Source organism: Bos grunniens, chromosome 8 (assembly GCF_055505025.1).
Source record: "Bos grunniens cultivar Pamir isolate PY7600 chromosome 8, Bosgru_T2T1.0, whole genome shotgun sequence".
NCBI classification, from domain to species: domain Eukaryota; kingdom Metazoa; phylum Chordata; class Mammalia; order Artiodactyla; family Bovidae; genus Bos; species Bos grunniens.
In genome coordinates, this window is record NC_141172.1 from 8238303 (window position 1) to 8257849 (window position 19547).

At 38.4% G+C, this 19547-nt stretch overlaps 1 protein-coding gene across 50 annotated transcripts in view; it reads right to left on the bottom strand.

The window, feature by feature from the left end:
- HMBOX1 (homeobox containing 1) overlaps positions 1-19547 on the bottom strand; it is a 192296-nt gene that overhangs the window by 122646 nt on the left and 50103 nt on the right. For 12 of the 50 annotated variants that reach the window (XM_086414816.1, XM_086414794.1, XM_086414779.1 and 9 more), the window contains exon 2: positions 9002-9081. The exons of the other annotated variants lie outside the window; for them this stretch is intronic. The gene's annotated coding sequence lies outside the window, so the exon portion shown is untranslated. The remainder of the gene's footprint in view (positions 1-9001; positions 9082-19547) is intronic. 50 annotated transcript variants of the gene reach the window in all.

Below are 19547 nucleotides of genomic sequence, written 5' to 3' on the forward strand. Positions count from 1 at the left end.
GCAAGTTAGTCATCAAAGGAAGAGGTAACAGGACACTGCTAAGGCCAACTAGTGAGGCCTGTAAGCTCAGCTCTGGATATCCAAAAAGATCTCTCAGAAGTTCAAAACAGCCATTACAGAGCTCCTTTACTGCTCTTTTAGCACCTGACACAGAAACCACTGTTATCCATCGAAAATACCAATTTACAGTAAAATTAAAAAATGTGTAAATATACAGAGATACATAAGCCTTACAATCCCATAAGTTTGATACTATTCGTACTTTGAATTTAATGATGAGGACGTAAAATTCCTTCCTTGCTGGATGCACATTAAACACACACACAGATATATAAATGTAGCACATGGAGGTTAAAAAAAAAGGTCATAAAACTGCACCAGAATAAAAAGAACATTTCTCCCCTTTAATCCTCAGTCCTCTGTAAAAAGATAAATACTATTAAGTTTCTTGTAAATCCTTACAAATATTAAAATTAAGAACTTAATATACTATATATCTAACATAGAATTCTTTCTTAAATGGTAGTTTTTAAAAACTTTTTAATATGAAAATTTGTAAACATGTACAAAGCCAGAATAATAAATGTTTAGGTACCCATCACCCTCCTTGAAAAATTATCTCTTTCTTGTTCCCCTGGCTCCAAAGGGTATTTTCAGGCCAATTTCAGGTATCTTATCATTTTAACCTGCAATTCTCTTCAAATTTCAGTATCTGGTTTCCAAATCCAGAGTAAATAAGACATAGGAACTTAGAAAGGGACAGTTCAGTTCAGCTCAGTCGCTCAGTCGTGTTCGACTCTTTGCGACCCCATGGACTGCAGCACACCAGGCTATCAGCAACTCTCAGAGCTTGCTCAAACTCATGTTTTGAGTTGGTGATGCCATCCAACCACCTCATCCTCTGTCGCTCTGATGTCTCCTTCTCCTTCTGCCTTCAATCTTTCCCAGCATCAGGCCTTTTTCCAATCAGTCAGTTCTTCACATCAGGTAGCCAAAGTATTGGGAGTTTCAGCTCCAGCATCAGTCCTTCCAATGAATATTCAGATTGATTTCCTTTAGGATGAACTGGTTGGATCTCCTTGCAGTCCAAGGGACTCTCAAGCATCTTCTCCAACACCATAGGTCAAAAGCATCAATTCTTCAGCACTCAGCTTTCTTTATAGACCAACTTTCACATCCATACATGACTACTGGATAAACCACAGCTTTGACTACATGGGCCTTTGTCGGCAAAGTGATGTCTCTGCTTTTTAATATGCTGTCTAGGTTGGTCATAGCATTTCTTTCAAGGAGCAAGCACCTTTCAATTTCACGGCAGCAGTCACCATCTGCAGTGATTTGGGAGCCTCCAAAAATAAAGTTTCCACTGTTTCCCCAACTATTTATGCCATGAAGTGATGGGACCAGATGCCATGATCTTAGTTTTCTGAATGTTGAGTTTAAGCCAACTTTTTCACTCTCCTCTTTCACTTTCATCAGGAGGCTCTTTAGTTCTTCGCTTTCTGCCACAAGGGTGGTGTCATCTGCGTATCTGAGGTTATTGCTATTTCTCCCAGCAGTCTTGATTCTAGCTTGTGCTTCATCCAGCCCAGCATTTCGCATGACATATTCTGCATATAAGTTCAATAAGCACGGTGACAATATACAGCCTTGATGTACTCCTTTCCCAATTTGGAACCAGTCTGTTGTTCCATGTCCAGTTCTAACTGTTGCTTCTTGACCTCCATACAGATTTCTCAGGAGGCAGGTAAGGTGGTCTGGTATTCCCATCTCTTTAAGAATTTTCCAGTTTGTTGTGATCCACACAGTCAAAGGCTTTGGTGTAGTCAATAAAGCAGAAGTAGATGTTTTTCTGGAACTCTCTTGCTTTTTTGATAATCCAACAGATGTTGGCAATTTGATCTCTGGTTCCTCTGCCTTTTCTAAATGCAGCTTGAACATCTGGAAGTTCACAATTCACGTACTGTTGAAGCCTAGTTTGGAAAGTTTTGAGCATTACTTTGCTACCGTGTGAGATGTGTGCAACTGTGCAGTAGTTTGAACATTCTTTGGCATTGCCTTTCTTTGGGATTGGAACGAAAACTGACCTTTTCCATACTGAGTGCAGCACTTTCACAACATCATCTTTTAGGATTTGAAAGAGCTCAACTGAAATTCCATCACCTCCACTAGCTTTGTTCGTAGTAATGCTTTCTAAGGCCCACTTGACTTCGGAAATGGAGAAGGGAATGGCAAACCACTTCAGGATTCTTGCCTTGAGAACCCCATGAACAGTATGAAAAGGCAGCAAGTGACACAAAGGGTATAAAAAGGCTTTACCACAGGGGGAAGGGGGGGTGGGCGGGAATGACAGCTACCTGAAAAGAGCAAAATAACTAAAAAACTAATTACAGATATATACACGTAATACCCACTTATCAAATAGTTCAAATCATGTTTAGGATCTTCATTTTTAAAAGACAGGTAAGTATGTGATCGATTTGTTTTTAAAAGCTGAAGTGGTTAAAACAAAGGTTTTCATTTTAGGAAGTTAATCAGGTGTTTCACATGTGTCAAACATTTTTCCCTGAACAAAGCCAGATAAGTGAGGCCTTACTACAATGAATGGTTGGTGACATGTGAGGAAAACCAACCAGATATTAGGAATCAAAGACTCACCTAAATTTGAATACTATTAATAATCTTTCAAATGATGCTTCTAGGTAGCCAGGTTAAAACTGGAAACAACTACTAACTGTAAATAACAACTACTGTGCTTAGTTGCTCAGTCGTGTCTGAATCTATGCGACCCCCTGGACTATAGCCCGCCAGGCTCCTCTGCCCATGGGATTCTCCAGTCAAGAATACTGCAGTGGGTTGCCATGCCCTCCTCCAAAGGATCTTCCCAAACCAAGGAACTGAACCCAGGTCTCCTGAATTGCAGGTGGATTCTTTACCATTTGAGCCACCAGGAAAACCCAATAGCAACTACTATTGGGTAGCAGTAGCTTGCCCAGGGCTTCCCAGGTGGCCCATTTAAAGAATACTACTCTGGGCCAAGTCTCCCTGGTGGCTCAGTAAGAATCTGCCTGTAAGTAGGAGACTTGTGTTGGATCCCTGGGTCAGGAAGATCCCTTGGAGAAAAAAATGGCTACCCACTCCAGTAATCTTGCCTGGGAAATCTCATGGACAGAGGAGTCTAGCAGGCTACCATCCATGGGGTCGAAAAAGAGTTGGACACAATTTAGCAACTAAACAACAACTATCACCCTTGGCCAACACTCACTGGTTAAGTGCTTTACATATACAAACTCATTCAATCTCACCATCCTCTGAGGTAGATAACTAAGACAAGACACCACTTGCCCAGGGCTTCCCAGACGGCCCTGCTAAGTCGCTTCAGTCGTGCCTGACTCTGTGTGACCCCAGAGACAGCAGCCCACCAGGCTCCGCTGTCCCTGGGATTCTCCAGGCAAGAGCACTGGAATGGGTTGCCATTTCCTTCTCCAATGCATGAAAGTGAAAAGTGAAAGTGAAGTCGCTCAGTCGTGTCCGACTCCTAAAACAAACAAACAAACAACAACAACCCATCTGCCAATGCAGGAGACATGAGATGTGGGTTCGATCCCCAGGTCAGGCAGGTCTCCTGGAGGAGGGCATGACAATTCACTCCAGTATTTTTGCCTGGAGAACTCCATGGACAGAGGATCCTGGCAGACTACAATCCTTGGGGTGGCAAAGAGTCAGGCACGACTGAAGTGACTTAGCACGCACACACCACTTGCCCAAGGTCAATCAACTAATGACTTCCCTTTTCTTATTAGAAGTGTAACTGAAGTACTTATGTTAGTCTTACTCTTTCTTCAAAATATAAGATTAGCGATATAATTTTATCACTTCTATGGAGCAAATGTTTACTTGTGTTAAGTACCATGCAACAAGCTGGTCAACAGATACACCACTAAGATACTAATGATGTTCCTCTTATGTTTTACTCATTATGATTCACTACTTAAGGTTGTATACCATGGAGAGTTTTATTCCCAAAGAATTAGTACATATACTACTTGTCAAACTTTTAAAGACAGAAATACTCATGTAGCTCCTCCTACATTTCCAATGACAGGAAGTTTAATGTAGAGTTTTGCTGATAAAGATACTCTTTTAACAGACTCTAACTTTTTTAATAACTTCAAGCCACTTATCCGACTGAATCAATAAAGACTACATTTCTTTTCTTTTCCACAAGGCAGTGTTTTAAATGTCTGTAAAATCTTCAGAAAGAGTCTCCATGCTAAACAGTCCCAGTCATGATTCCAGTTTGACATGGTTTCCTTGTTTGTCATTATCTAATCTTCTTTTAAAAAGCGGGTCTCCCCACATTCAGCACAGACTTCTGCAGAGAACCTAACCAGAGCAGGATATAGGGAACTATTAGTTTTCTTGTTCTGAACCCAAAATTGTGTTACTTTCTCCCACTACCAAGTCATTTTTGTGAGTGTATTAAGTTTGCAGACAAAACTTCTGCACATTCATTAAAGAAGCAGTGATTAAACATCAAAGAGACAACTGAACTGATTCAGGCTTTTATCCAGGCTTCCCTTTCCTAAACTTGAGGCTTTTTTTGTTTTTAAAAGCAAAATAGTTTCATTTTTGCTTTTTTTTTCTTGTATGTAAATATTACTATTTGATATATGTTATATATTTTATTTGTCTATTATCTGTGTCATTATTGTCTATTTTTTGCATGTACTCTTAAAGTAGTACCTGGAATATAACAAGCACTGTTTATTACTGAACTAACTCAGAAACGGAGAAGGCAACGGCAACCCACTCCAGTATTCTTGCCTGGAGAATCCCATAAGCGGAGGAGCCTGGTAGGCTGCAGTCCATGGGAATCCGAAGAGTCGGACATGATTGAGCGACTTCACTTTGACTTTTCACTGTCGTGCACTGGAGAAGGAAACGGCAACCCACTCCAGTGTTCTTGCCTGGAGAATCCCAGGGATGGGGGAGCCTGATGGGCTGCCATCTATGGGGTCACACAGAGTTGGACATGACTGAAGTGACTTAGCAGCAGCAACTCACAAACAGATGGAAGAGGGTGGAACATGCATATCCTTTTGGCTTCTGGGAAGCAATCTCTAAACTACTACACTTCACTGCTAAATGATCTTAACACCTTATCAAGAAATACACAATCAGAAGAGCCATAACTACCACATGCCCTCTAGAATTTACTACATCAATCTAATACAGGAATTATAGCCTTTGATTACTTTTAAGATATGCAGTGCTTTTGATGTTACCCTCTATGTTTCCTCTGCTTTTCCATTCTAAAATAATTATATAACCTGAAAATAAAACTACACATCTCCCCATCATTAATACTAGATGTGGACTGTGAAGAAGGCTGAGCGCCGAAGAATTGATGCTTTTGAACCATGGTGTTGGAGAAGACTCTTAAGAGTCCCTTGGACTGCAAGGAGATCCAACCAGTCCATTCTGAAGGAGATCAGCCCTGGGATTTCTTTGGAAGGAATGATGCTAAAGCTGAAACCCCAGTACTTTGGCCACCTCATGCGAAGAGTTGACTCATTGGAAAAGACTCTGATGCTGGGAGGGATTGGGGGCAGGAGGAGAAGGGGACGACAGAGGATGAGATGGCTGGATGGCATCACTGACTCAATGGATGTGAGTCTCAGTGAACTCCGGGAGTTGGTGATGGACAGGGAGGCCTGGCGTGCTGCTATTCATGGGGTCGCAAAGAGTCGGACATGACTGAGCAACTGATCTGATCTGATCTGAAAGGAAATCAGTCCTGAGTATTCACTGGAAAGATAGACGCTGAAGCTGAAACTCCAATATGTTGGCCACTTGATATGAAGAGCTGACTCACTGGAAAAGACCCTGATGCTGGAAAAGATTGAGGGCAGGAGGAGAAGGGGATGACAGAGGATGAGATGGTTGGATGGCATCACCGACTGAATGGACATGAGTTTGAGTAAACTCCGGGAGTTGGGTACGGACAGGGAGGCCTGGCATGCTGCAGTTCACGGGATCGCAAAGAGTTGGACACGACTGAGCGACTGAACTGAACTGAAGATATGTCTGGGGTTTCCCGGTGGGTAAAGAACAGTGCCTGCCAATGCAGGAAACACCGGTTCAATCCCTGGGTTGGCAAGATCCCCTGGAGAAAGAAATGGCAACCCACTTCAGTATTCTTGCCTGGCAAATCCCATGGACAGAGGAACCTGGCTATAGTCCATGGGGTTGCAAAGGAGTCAGGCATGACTTAACGACTAACCAACAATAAGATATGTCTACTTCAAGGGAACTCATATAATAGACATTGGTCAAAACAATTCATAAATATTCTCAAATTAGTCTTCTCTCTAAAAGTAATGTCCTCCTTTACCTAGTAAGTACTTGTGCCAGCCAAGGAGTTCCCATAGCCCTGCAAAAAAATGAATGCTTCCTTCCGCCTTTCCTTTCCACCAATTTCAGAGACTCTTATAAGACAGCAAACTTTTGCAAAACTCTCTGCTAGTAGGGTACCACAAATATATTTCTGCCATATTACATTATAATTCATATACAAATCTGTCTCTCTCCTAAAATGTGAGCTTCTTAAGAGCAAGGATTATTTATCAACTGCTGTAGTTCCAGCTCTTACTGAGTTGTGGGGCTTCCCTGGGGTTGCAAAGAGTCAGATGCGGCTGAGTGACTAACACTACTCCTACTGCCAAGGTATAAACAGTAAATAAATCTTTGCTTAGTTAAGAAATGGTTGAAAATGTCTATTTTCAAGTCTCTTCAAACAAAATAATCTTAACAGTCCTGATCCTTGAAATTAACAGCAAAAAGATGTTACTAAATTAAAAATTAATGTAATTGGATCATTTTCCAAGAAAACTAATAAGCATTTATTAAATACTGAATATGTCCTATAGGCCAAAGGATAAGCAAATGCTAAAGATACAAAAACAGAGCTCTGCTCTTGATAGCAGGGTAAGTAATATTAATGTTCCCAAAGAGACATTCTGTCATTGGTTTACAATCGACATTCAGTGTCCTTGGAGCCAAACTCTGTTAGGACTGTTGATGTCCCTTAGGGAGCTAACAATACTGGATGGAGAACTCAGCAGTCCAACAGTTCCATGTTGAATAGGCCAAGACAGTTCTCCAGAGTTCACTACCACAGGAAAACAGCGATTTGAACGGCAAGAGTCTCCTGTCATCGTTATAAATAAATTTTAAAGTCTGTGTGACTACCATTCAAATATCCCCTGGACCAAAACAAAGACACATAAAAAACATTCCTATTGGCATACATCTAGAATATCTCGACGTTAAAATATAACAATTTACTCACAGAACCAATCCAGATGCTCCCATCTATTGCTCAAACTTTCATGTGCCTTTGAAGCCTCTATTCTCTTCTGCAGGAAGATTATATTAACACACTGATAATTTCCAGAACAGTAACTTGTGATTCTGCATTTCTGGATGATCCAATATCTTCCTTACCATTTTGCATTTCCCCTATCTCAGCAGTTTTCCCAGGTTTAATAAATGAAATAACAATGGAATTGAAGTAAGATACTTCATTAAGCTAGAATAAAGTGACTCATAAAATCTTATATTAAACTGGAATTGATGTTAATAATCTTTCCTAAATACCTCAGCTTACAGAGGGGGAAAAAAAAAATCTGATAATTGGAGCCAGAAACCCTGATGCCCAGATTACTGCTTACACAAATTTACCAACAAATAAAAGCAAATATTCCCATCAGTCATTCAGAAACTCAGGGTCTATTTAAATGTATGTCACTTAAAAGTTTTGTTAAGAATTCAGAATTATGACAAGTGTGCAAACAGAAGTTGTCCCATAGTGGGACTTAGGCAAGTATTTCTTACAGAAGGAGAAATCAAATTTAACATATTTTGGGAAATACTATCTTAAGAAGTGTTTGTTAGACACTTTCCCCAGAGGAACTTCTTTTATGCCTCAATACTGCAGGGTTTTGCATTCATTCATTTACGCTTTTACCAAATACCTACCGAGCACCTAGTATACGCTAGGCACTGAAAAGTACAGCAGTGAACAAAATAAAACTGTGTTCACATAAAACCTTACATTTCTGTGGTAAAAGACAAATTTTAAAAAAGAGTCAATCATATAGTATTCAGATCATGATAAATACAATAGAGAAAAATAAAGCTGGGAACGAATTCAGGATTATAACTTTTAAATAGGAAGAAAGCCATGTAGATATAGGAGAAAGGACATTTAAGGTCAAGACCTTGACACAGAAATTGTCTACTATGTTCAAAGAATAGCGCCAAGGACAGTGTGGCCAGAGTTAAATGGGCAAAGGATAGCATAGTAGAACATGGAAACTGGGGGTTACTGGGAGGACAAGATCAAAGAGGAATCTGTAACTGAAAATTTCTGTTAAAAATATGAAATATTACTTAGTTAGACTGGGGTTGAATCAATAGCCTAGGGATGACTCAACTTAATAGGAAACTTATCATGAATTGCTAACAGTAGAATTTCTAACATCAACAGGCTGCCAGAGAGATGTTATTTTTGGACATTCCCAGCATCCATTAAATTATACTTCTGAGAGCATTATCAACTACTTTTGTAAATGACTAGCTTTGAAGCATACCCTTGTCAATTTACTAGGAGGTGAGTGCTGAAAAGGGGATGAAGAAGGCTGAGGACAAGGGAATTCATGTTTCCCACTGCAGAGAGGTGAAGACATGCTTTATCTCTTGTATCTCAGGAGGTATGCTAATATATAATTCAAAATAGGAAGACAGTCAATCAGATTGTTTCCAAGTAAAAGCTATGGTCAAACAAATTTCAGGGAGCCTATCTATACTTTATTCACTACTTACAATACATAAGCATCCCAAGGACAAGTTTCTTTTATTTTTTACATTTTTCCACAGTCTACCATTGTTAGGCCCTCACATTTTGTATCGTCTGACTGAACAGACAAAAACATACCTCAAGTCATGAGGACAGGCTCTGCACCTGAGCTGGGGAGCATGCAACTTTCTCATACTTCTGCCTTTGAAAACCTGGGGCTTGGAAAGCAAAGGAAATCATTTTTTAAAAAATGAAGACAACCCACAGGATGGAAGAAAATATTTACTAACAATGTGACTGACGAGGGATTAGTCTTCAAAATTTACAAACAGCTAATGTGGCTCAATATCCAAAAAACAAAAAACAAAACACAAAACCCTAAACAATCCAATCAAAAAGAGGGCAAAAGACCTAAAGAGAGAATTCTTCAAAGACATACAGTCAGCCAACAGGCACATGAAAAAATGCTTAACATCATTAATTATTAAAGAAATGCAAATTAAAACTACAATGAGGTTATCACCTCACACCAGTAAGAATGCCCATCATCAAAAAAATCAACCAACAATAAATGCTCGAGAGGGTGTGAAGAAAGGGGAACCTTCCTATACTGTTGGTGGGAATGTAAACTGGTACAGCTACTATGAAGAACAGTATGGAAGTTCCATAAGAAACTAAAAATAGAGCAACCAAATCATCAACCAAATGATCTAGCAATCCCATTCCTGGGCATACATCTGGAGGAAAAACATGATTCGAAAAAATACATACAGCCGAGGGTTTGCTGCAGCATTGTTTACAATAACCAAAACCATGGAAACAACCTAAAACATCCATCAACAGATGAAAGGATAAAGGAGGTGTAGTATACATACTCAGTAGAACATTACTCAGCCATTAAAAAGAATAGAATACTGCCATTTGCAGCAAATGAATGGTCTTAGACATCATGCTAAGTGAAGTCAAAGACAAGTATCATATGATGTTTACATGCAGAATCTAAAGTGAGTGAAGTAAATAAGTGAAGTCGCTCAGTCGTGTCCGACTCTTTGCGACCCCATGGACTATAGCCTACCAGGCTCCTCTGTCCATGGGATTTTCCAGGCAATAGTACTGGAGTGGATTGCCATTTCCTTCTCCAGGGGATCTTCCTGACCCAGGGATCGAACCCAGGTCTCCTGCATTGTAGACAGACGCTTTACTGTCTGAGCCTAAAAAAATGATACAAATGAGCTTATTTACAAATTAGAAACAAGTTCAAAGAATGAACTTCTGGTTACCAGGGAGGAAGGGTAGGGAGGAGGGATAGTTAGGGAGTTTGGGGTTGACAGGTATACTCTGCTAATATTTATAACAGAAAATCAACAACGACCTACAGTATAACACAGGGAACACTGCTCAGTATTCTATAACAACCTATATGGGAAAAAATTTGAAAAAGAATAGATACATGTATATGTATAACTGAGTCACTTTGCTGTATACCTGAAACACAACACCGTGAATCAACTATTCTCCTACATAAAATAAAAATTAAAGCAAAAAACAAAAACCAAAACCCTCAGGCTTCAGACAACCATCCTATTTTCTCTATTTCTTTTTTCCTTCATGTTTTCCCCATGATCTGGTCATCCCAGCATGATTATTTATTCCACTCCAGATTCATAATGGCTTATCTCAGTTTTATCTGCTAAAGTCTTCATGTATTTCAAACCCCTTATTCTGAATTATTTTCCTCAGATACCTATGTAAAGTTCAGGAGTTCTCCAACTATATGGAGAAGCATAATGTATAATGTACCATGGAAATAGTATTAATATTGTAAATTACTTACTATATCCTTCTGAATACAATCAGCTTTCAAAACGCACCCTCTATACTACAGATCTATGTCTAATTATAGGTGGTAAGACTTCTTCAATCTTTAGAATAATTTCCAGACTCAGATCTGTTTTAAATTCTTTTATGTTTAACCAGCATCAAAAAATGTGCTGACTCTGTATCCCATGCTCCTTATTACGCCTTTTCATATGAGTTAATATATAAATAAAAAATCTTAAAATACTTACCAAGCTCTTTCATATTAAAGATAATCTCTATGAAAGGTAGAAAATGATTCAGTCTTAAAATTCTACGGTTATACTTTTTGCCATATTCCCAGATATCATGTTAGATAACATCAAGATATTAATATAATTGATAGGCTGTCATTTTAAACTGAAGTTTATAGCTAGAAAAATCCACTCTTTACAAGGAGAACTAAAATAAAATACAAGTACAAGCTAAACCAAATTAATGTTAATTAACCTCCTTAGTAGGTTCTTTTATCTGTGACCTTCTGTATCTTCCTTGAGACTTCCTCTTTCTGCTGGATTAATGCCATGGTTTCCAACTGCCTTCTCTGGCTCCATCCTTATTCTTGTTACACATAGTTAAGTTAATTTTTCTAAGGTGCAAAAAAAAAAAAAAAAAAAACACCCAACTGGGAGTAGGACAGAGGAGTACACAGTAAGAGATTTGGACCATGACTGCTTTGTGTTTGAAATCCCAGGTTCTACCCCTTGTTAGTAGTTTGACCTTGTACAAATGTCTTATCCTGTTAAACTCTGGTTTCCTCCTTGGCAAACTGCGGACCATGTCATTTACTTCAAAGAGTCACTACGAGGACTCAACAGGACACACAAAAAAAAGGTTCCTTATGGAGGCACACAGAAATGTTAGCCTCCGTGTTCCTTTGTAAGTCTGAAGCAGCAATCTTTCATAAAGGTTATTACACCTGAGGGGAAAAATGATTTAAGGTGAGTAGCAGAAAAGCAATGCAAAGGCTGGTATTGAGAGTACTTGCTTTCTAATATGGGAATTTACTTGGAAAACTAAACTATGATGAGAAAGTGGTTTCATGAGTACACAGAAATCCCAATTTGGCAGACAGCTCTCTGCCAAGAACTGCTTGGACAAGGCTTGTTTCCCCCAAGTAACCGCAAGGACTCCCTATCCCAAGTTTTATCCCACAATTCAGTTTTGTTTTTCTTAACAGTGCCTGTAAGGTGGTGCTAGTGGTAAAGAATCTGCCTGCCAATGCAGATGTGAGTTTGATCCCTGGGCTGGGAAGATCGATGGAGGAGGAAATGGCAACCCACTCCAGTATTCTTGCCTGGAGAATCCCATGGACAAAGGAGCCTGGCGGGCTACAATCCATGCGGTCGCAAAGAGTCAGACACGACTCAGCACACACACACCCCTAACCTTTTAATTACTCTAACTATGAATAAATGACTTTATTTGAGAACAGGTATCAAAGGCAGTAGTTTCTCAACATCTTAAAGGAATGGTGAATGCACGTTGGGGGCAGGGTGGAAGAAAGTGACAGGAGGGAAGGAAGATGTGATGCTGACAACCGTATACCTCTCTCTAGTGGAAATTCTGAAAAGTGGAATAAAGAAACAGTAATTATCTACCAACTAAGTTTAGAATCTGATGGGAATCATGATGCAAAGTCTGGAGACTTTTTTGGTTCTCTCAGTATCTCTTAGATACTCTTTCAGTACCTCACAGATAAACCACATCCAAAGAAAGTCATAACTGATTTCAGAGAGAAAAAGCTTTCTTGCTAATAAGCTTTAATACTTCATATTAAAGATAAATCACATATCTATGATTGTGTTTCCCCTGCCCCTTCAAATAATGACCAAAATCTAAAAAGAATCCTGGTAGAAATCATAAAGAGAACATAATAAATATCATTATGTTCTGCTTCTGGCAGCTAAAATTCTTAAAGTCTACACCTCTAAAATAGAAAACACTTGTTGCAAGTCATAAGATATTGTGACTAAATGAATAGATATATGATATTTAAATCTCTTGATTCTGTATGTTATGACTGGAAAACATCAAGAGTGAAGGAAAGTCTAAATAGTTAAGAACATGGACAATGATGATATGCAGAACTGAATCTTTAGGAATCAATGAATGTTAGAGACAGAACCTGGCTGACAGCAGATGAGGAACTAGAATACATGGAGGTCAGAGTTAGAGAAACAGACCAAGAAGCTGCCTCTATATGCACAACAGCTGGGGGCATAAACTGGAGGCTTAGGGTGATGGATCAATCCCGTGGATGCATGTTTATTTGGTCTATCTGGTATTTAAAAGTCAGGAGACTGAATATAAATATCCAAGTTTTTACTTTTATAGAAAAAAAAATTGCTGCATCTATTACCCTCCGAGTCACCCTTAGTTCATAATCCCTCCTGTGCCAACAATTGGCTGGAACTGATCTCCCCTTCTTATATCAGACACGTACGCTCCCGGTCACCACTGGCCTGGTCACCTCTAGACACTAAATATCAGCTGCTGTTTATGACCCAGCTCATGCTGCAGTTTGTGTCATGATAGAAAAAATAATTCTTTATTCTTATATCTCTATGAAAAGTCTGAAAACAAAAACTAAATCTATTTGTTTTCCTTACATCTGGACCACTTAATTATGTTGCCTGCACACTGCCTGAGCAATCGACAAATAGGTGATAAAGCTAGAAGGCAGATTCTAGAATATAAGTCAGAAATCAGAAACAGAACAAACAACCTCCTCAGAATTTAATAACTGAAAATGTCACAGGTTCCAAACTGTATAACCATTAACCTTGCGATCTCAGTTCTAGGAAGTCTACCCTACAGATGTACATGAGCGAGCAAACTAAATTATGTTCAGTGCTATTTTTTACAGTATTATTTCTAATAGGAAAAGATTAGAAACAAGCTAAATGTACACCATTAGGGGAATAGATAAATTATGGTATAATCACACAATGCAGCCATAAGAAACCCCTTATATGCAAACATGAAACAGCCTCCAAGTGAAAAGAACAAGGAAGAGCATGGCATGTATGTCATTTGTGAAGGAGGAGGAGGAGGGAGAAAAGAAGAGCAAAGTAGGAAAGAATATATAAGGAACTACCTATACATTTGTTTATACTTGCATAAGGAGTTCTGGAGGAATACAGAGGAAACTGGAACACTGATTTTCTACAGGATAGGAACCTGATAACTGAAAGATGGAGGTGCTAGGAAGAATTTTCATTATATTTTTCTATCTTACGAATTTTGTAGCAGGTATGTGGATATCTATTGAAAAACACTTTTAAGAATGTAACAGGTAGGCTGAGCTGATTCCAAGTATGATTATGAACTCAGCAACTACCAGAACTAGTGAGTCAGGGACCTCTCTCTATAGATGGTATTTTGCCTTTTAATTCATGAATGGAAATGTCAGTGGGAACCTAGAGGAGGCTGAGGGGGGAGAAGAAAGAGAGAAGGCAAGTGAGATGAAATAAGAACAATGGAAGAAATGGCATGGTGTCTTTTTTTTTTTTTGGCTCTCTGAACTGGTTTTGAGCCCAGAAAGAGTAAAAGGGTAGATTCAAAAGATAAGACACCTTTTCAACAGAGACTGTGAAGCTGTGAGCACAAGCTCTTGCTACATTGGGACTTGCAGACAGAGTGTGGTACAGAGCTGGGGGTGGGGGAAGGTGGCTGCAGTTCAGCCCATTCCTCTGAGCACTTGAAGACCGCTGCTCTGCCGGCCCCAGAGACAGCAGTCCTGGCATGGCTGCTGTCCCTCACGAGGACGCAACATCAGGGCAGCGACGAGGTTCCACATTAGGGTGGGTTGGAGGGGACGGACTTCCCAAGGAGGCTGTAGGACAATAATATTCACTTAACGGATACATGTTATGTTCCACTCAAGGGCTCCCAGATACACTTAAGGGAACTCTGAAGAGGGCTGGGGGCTTGTATGAGTAAAGAGGGAAACTAAAAATTAACTCCATCTCTATATAAGTGATGAAGTTGGGAAATAATCATGACACAAAAGGATAAAAATATACGTGGACCAGTTAAGGAACAGAAAACAATACTCTGGCAAGAACTCCTAAAGAGAAGTCTTACGTTTTTTTTTTTTTTTTTAATTAACTTAGGCACTTGCTCACTGAACAGGAAGTAGAAGAGAAAAAAATATGAGGATGGCTGGAAAGAGATTACTCAAGGCTCTGCTGGGAACCAACACACTTAGTTATGCAGTACCTACTTTCCAAAGTGAAATCTTTCAACTGCTTTAAAATGTTTCTTTTCTAAGCCATTGAAAGCAATGAGATCATGTTCTTGATTAACAGCCAGGTTTTTTTTCCCCCCTGCAACCCAGACTGTTGAAGTAAAAAAGAAGAAAAATTAGAGAAATTTAAAAGGGTGAAGGGGGAAGAACTGGGAACAGAAAACAGAGATTTCTTAAACATAAATATAGTTTAAGAAAATTGTGGAATAACCAGAAAGTTTGTTTAAAAAAAAAGAGGCTATCTTGTCCTGTTCCGAAAATACAACAGAGTATCAATTCAATTTATTTAACTGATGCTTTCCTATTCCATTTTGTCCAGAGTTAAAGTAACATATGCAATCCTGTTATGCCTCATAGCACACAGCATTAAGTAATTATAAATACAGAGATAAGCCATTTGTAAAAGATGTGGTTTGTACTAACATAATAGGGCTTACTGAACCATTAAAAAAAAAGTGAATTTGAAGGCCAATGTTAGGCAATTTTGGGTCATATGCTTTTCAAAAGAGGAAATAAATGATACTCACTACCCTAAACAATGGGTAGTGAAGAGAGAATTTCTAAGATAAGAAATCCAATACATAAGATTAAACTCCATCTCAAAACGCAACTACTATTGTTACAGAACAAATAACAAGGCCCATGTAATATATTCTATATCCATGACAGTGTCTCTCACATTACTAGCTATTTAATGTAACTTTATATTCAAATAGCACTTTATACTTTTCAAAATATCTTCACATTTCTCATTTGATGCTCACCATACCCTGTGAGGAAGGCAACACAGGTTTCATTCAGTTTTAGACACCAAGACAAAGAAAGGTTAAGAGAGAATTTACAAATCAATTATAAATCAAGGATCGAATGCAAGGGTCTAGAGCGTCTGTGTCAAAGGGTGTTTGTAGACTATTATGCATCTATATATTCAAATAGTTTAGAGGACAACTATGTTCCAGAAACTATAGGCATTTATACAGGCAATAGGAATGTAAGAAAGAACAGGAACATACATAGTGTCTACCCTCGTGGAGCTGCCAATTCAGTGAGTCATTATTTAAATGATTATAAAGATAAATGGCAAAGCTTCATTTGTGACAAGTGCTATGATGGGGTATCCAGGGCTATGAGAACATACAATGTGGGAAAGCTGACCAAGAAAAGAATTTACTATGAATTAATGATAAAGCTCACATCTGAAGGATAAGCATCATAAAGACAAAGAAAGAAACACTAATTCTTGGCAAAGGCAACATCATGCACAAAGACCTACTGTGGGAGTGGGCATGTAAAATGCAAGAGATTAAAGGAAGAAAAGTGTGGTTGAAGCAGAAGTTCTGACCCCCAACTTCCAAGAGTGAGTGAGATCAGAATCCCCCATGTGAGCTCAGACACATTAAGGCTGGAGAGACCACAGGTCTAGTCTAATCATTGTTTTATAATATCTAGATGGTTCTCTCAGGTATAGGGGGCGAGTGGCCAATAATGAGAAAATAAGGGAACTGCTACATCCATTAAAAAGCTGCCAAAATGGGACTTCCCCTGATGGTCCAGTGGTTAAGACTCTGCCTGCGAATACAGAGGGTAGGGGTTCGAACCCTGGTCAGGGAGCTAAGATCCATATGCCTGGAAGCCAAGAAACCAAAATGTGAAACAAAGGCAACACTAACAAATTCAATAAAGACTTTAAACAATGGTGGGGGAAAAAAAACCAAAACTGCCAAGTTATTGAATTCTAGGAGGGTGACATCACTTTTAATTTAGAACATAAAGAAAAAATTTTCGAAGGTGGTGACATTTGCCCTAGGCTTTTAGAGGTGGATTGAATTTCTACAGACAGAGGATAAAGAGACTACTACAGATAGAGAAATGAGACTGAAAAGGTACCCCTTGCTGCTTCACAGTGTGTGAATATTTTATTTTAATGCAATCTTTCCTACGTGGTACTTTAGAAATATCATCCCCAGAACATCTTAAAGCTGTAGAGGTCCTGTAGCTTTTTACAAAGCTTGGTTTAATCTTTACTCACAACAAACCATATTAGGTTCAAGGACACATTAATTCTCTCCATTTTGCAGATGAATGAGGCTGACTTGTGCAAGGTCACATTTCAACAGTGCTCTTTCTTTATAACATTAGAGATACTCGATCACTAGCATGTGGAACAGCCATCAAAGTCTGTTTCATGAAATATGGGGAACTAACTAGGCTTGGGATGTTAGACACATAAGAACTCTATGATACCTTGAGGCAAAAGCCAGTTATCCTGGCTTTAAATAAATGAAAGTAATGTAATAGGCCAGTAATCTTCTCAGAGAAAGAGAATATGATACACAGAGACAGAGATTCAAATGAGGCACCCCTGATAAGACCTAATAACTCAAGTATTTTAAAAAAAGCAGCTGTGGATAAGGGCTGGGAGAAAGAGGGAGGGAAAAAAATAAGTAGCACAATATATTAAGGAACAAAAATGAATAAGGGGAGACATGCTTTACCTTCAAATAGCACTTTCTAATGTTTTAAAGTCGTTTTTCAATTTTCTCCCACAAGGTGTCTTCAAGAAAATTTTTGATGATCTCACTTTGAAAATCTATGCTGTTCTTAGTCATCAAACATATTTATTCCTCTTTTCCTTTTCCAATACATGGAGGACTCTAAATGATGCACATAATACTCTTACTTTTATTAACATATATTAAGCCTCTACTCTTGTGCAAAGTATTAATGGAAGATAAGTATTATGGGAGACAGGTCTCCAGTCTCAAAGATTTATGTTTTAGCAATACCAAAAGATATCATCACTAGATTGTATTCAAGAAAATCTGTTGGGCTTTACTCTATTTTCATAAATAGAAAGGACTTTCTCTAAAGAATAGAAAAGTTCAAAGCCATTAATAAGAAGATTCCATATCACAAAGAGATTGATCCAAGAACCTGAGTGGGAGCCATGAATAAGATTTCGTCTCTCATAGACTAACCCAAGGACTTGGGTGCCTGTGGCTTATGAAGCCATCTGACCTATGGTAAGTAAGTAGTCTAGTAAATGATAATGTTGTATATATAAGAATAATCTTCCTTAGAGTTAAAAGTAACATAAAGTCAAAAAGAATAGAGGTTAGGAATAATGATTAACTGCTAAGGAGAAAAACAGAGTTTCAATGAGTATGGATAAAAAAACAATAACTTATTAGCACAATCCAAAGAACTTTGGAAATCTGTATAGAAGTATCGACACCCGCTTTGAACCTCCCAGAACCAGTTTATAAATGTTTTTCTACCTCCGCTGTACCATCTTTTACCACCCATCTTATATTCATTTTTCTCATCTTGTCCCAGTGGAATAGCTTGGGTGATGGCGAGCATAGTTGACCAACAACTAAACAGGAAAATAGAAATACAGAACACAGAAAAAAAGACAGTGGTTTTTTTCCTTTTGATCTCTTCCATACCACTGTCTCATATCTTGTCTTATCTACCCTGATATAAAATGAAAAACAATCTTGTACTTTTAAAAAGCAGAATGATAGTAACATTTTCTATTTCTCTTGCCTTCAAATCCCTTAATTTGGCCTTTTTGAAAGCGGCTGTGGTTGCTGTTATTTTTTAACCCTTGGATTCAGTGGTCCTTTACAGAGAGAGGGTCTACACGTCTGTAATATAGAAAGTTTAAACTTATAATGGACGAGTGAGTCATGGATGAAGCTCTACAATCTAACTTTCAGATATTAAAAAACTCATTTTCTCTGTGCCAAAGCCAAGTGGATTTGTGAAGCAATGGAGTTTATCCTGTTTGACATGAAATTATTCTCTTTTTAGCTCAAAGTACCTGATATGTTCTTGGGAACCACTTAACTATCCTTCATTCCTCACAGTATATAACTGCAAGTATAACTGCACGTTTTAAAGGATAGCTGAACCTACTATGCTAAAAAACTACATGGAAAAAGCTTCCAAGCAGAAAGTACACTACTGACTAATTGATTCTACTGTTTTACAGTTTAAGTATGTAATACACAGTATATATTTAAATGTTACAATAGCTATTCATATAATAAGTGACATAGTTATTAGTATCTCTACACATTTAGGAAATGTTTTTCAATTGTTCATTAAAATATTACTAGTAAAAAGGACTGGTTTGGCATAAAACTACAAAAAGTAGTGTGAGCAGTTCTCTTAAAAGAAAATGAAAATAATGTCACTATACCTACTTTGATTTCCATCATCAACAAGGATCAGAAGGATAAACTGGAGATTTAAATATCTACTGAAACATTAAAAACTTTCAGACTTTCCCTAAAAGCTGATTATAGCTGGTTATGTGTGGAAGGGAGGTTCTTTCACATGTACCATTTTAGGAGTGGAGAAGTGAAGGATCAACAACGTGTGTAACAATAATGACACACGAAGAACAGCAACAGCACTCTTATATTTTTATTCCTGTTTTTGACCATCACTGTAATCCCATAAGGTAAGCATTCATATGACTATTTCACAAAAGAGAAAAGGAAGGAAAACCAAGGCTCTGAAAATGTTAACACTAAGTAATTTAGTAAACTATATCTTTGACAAATG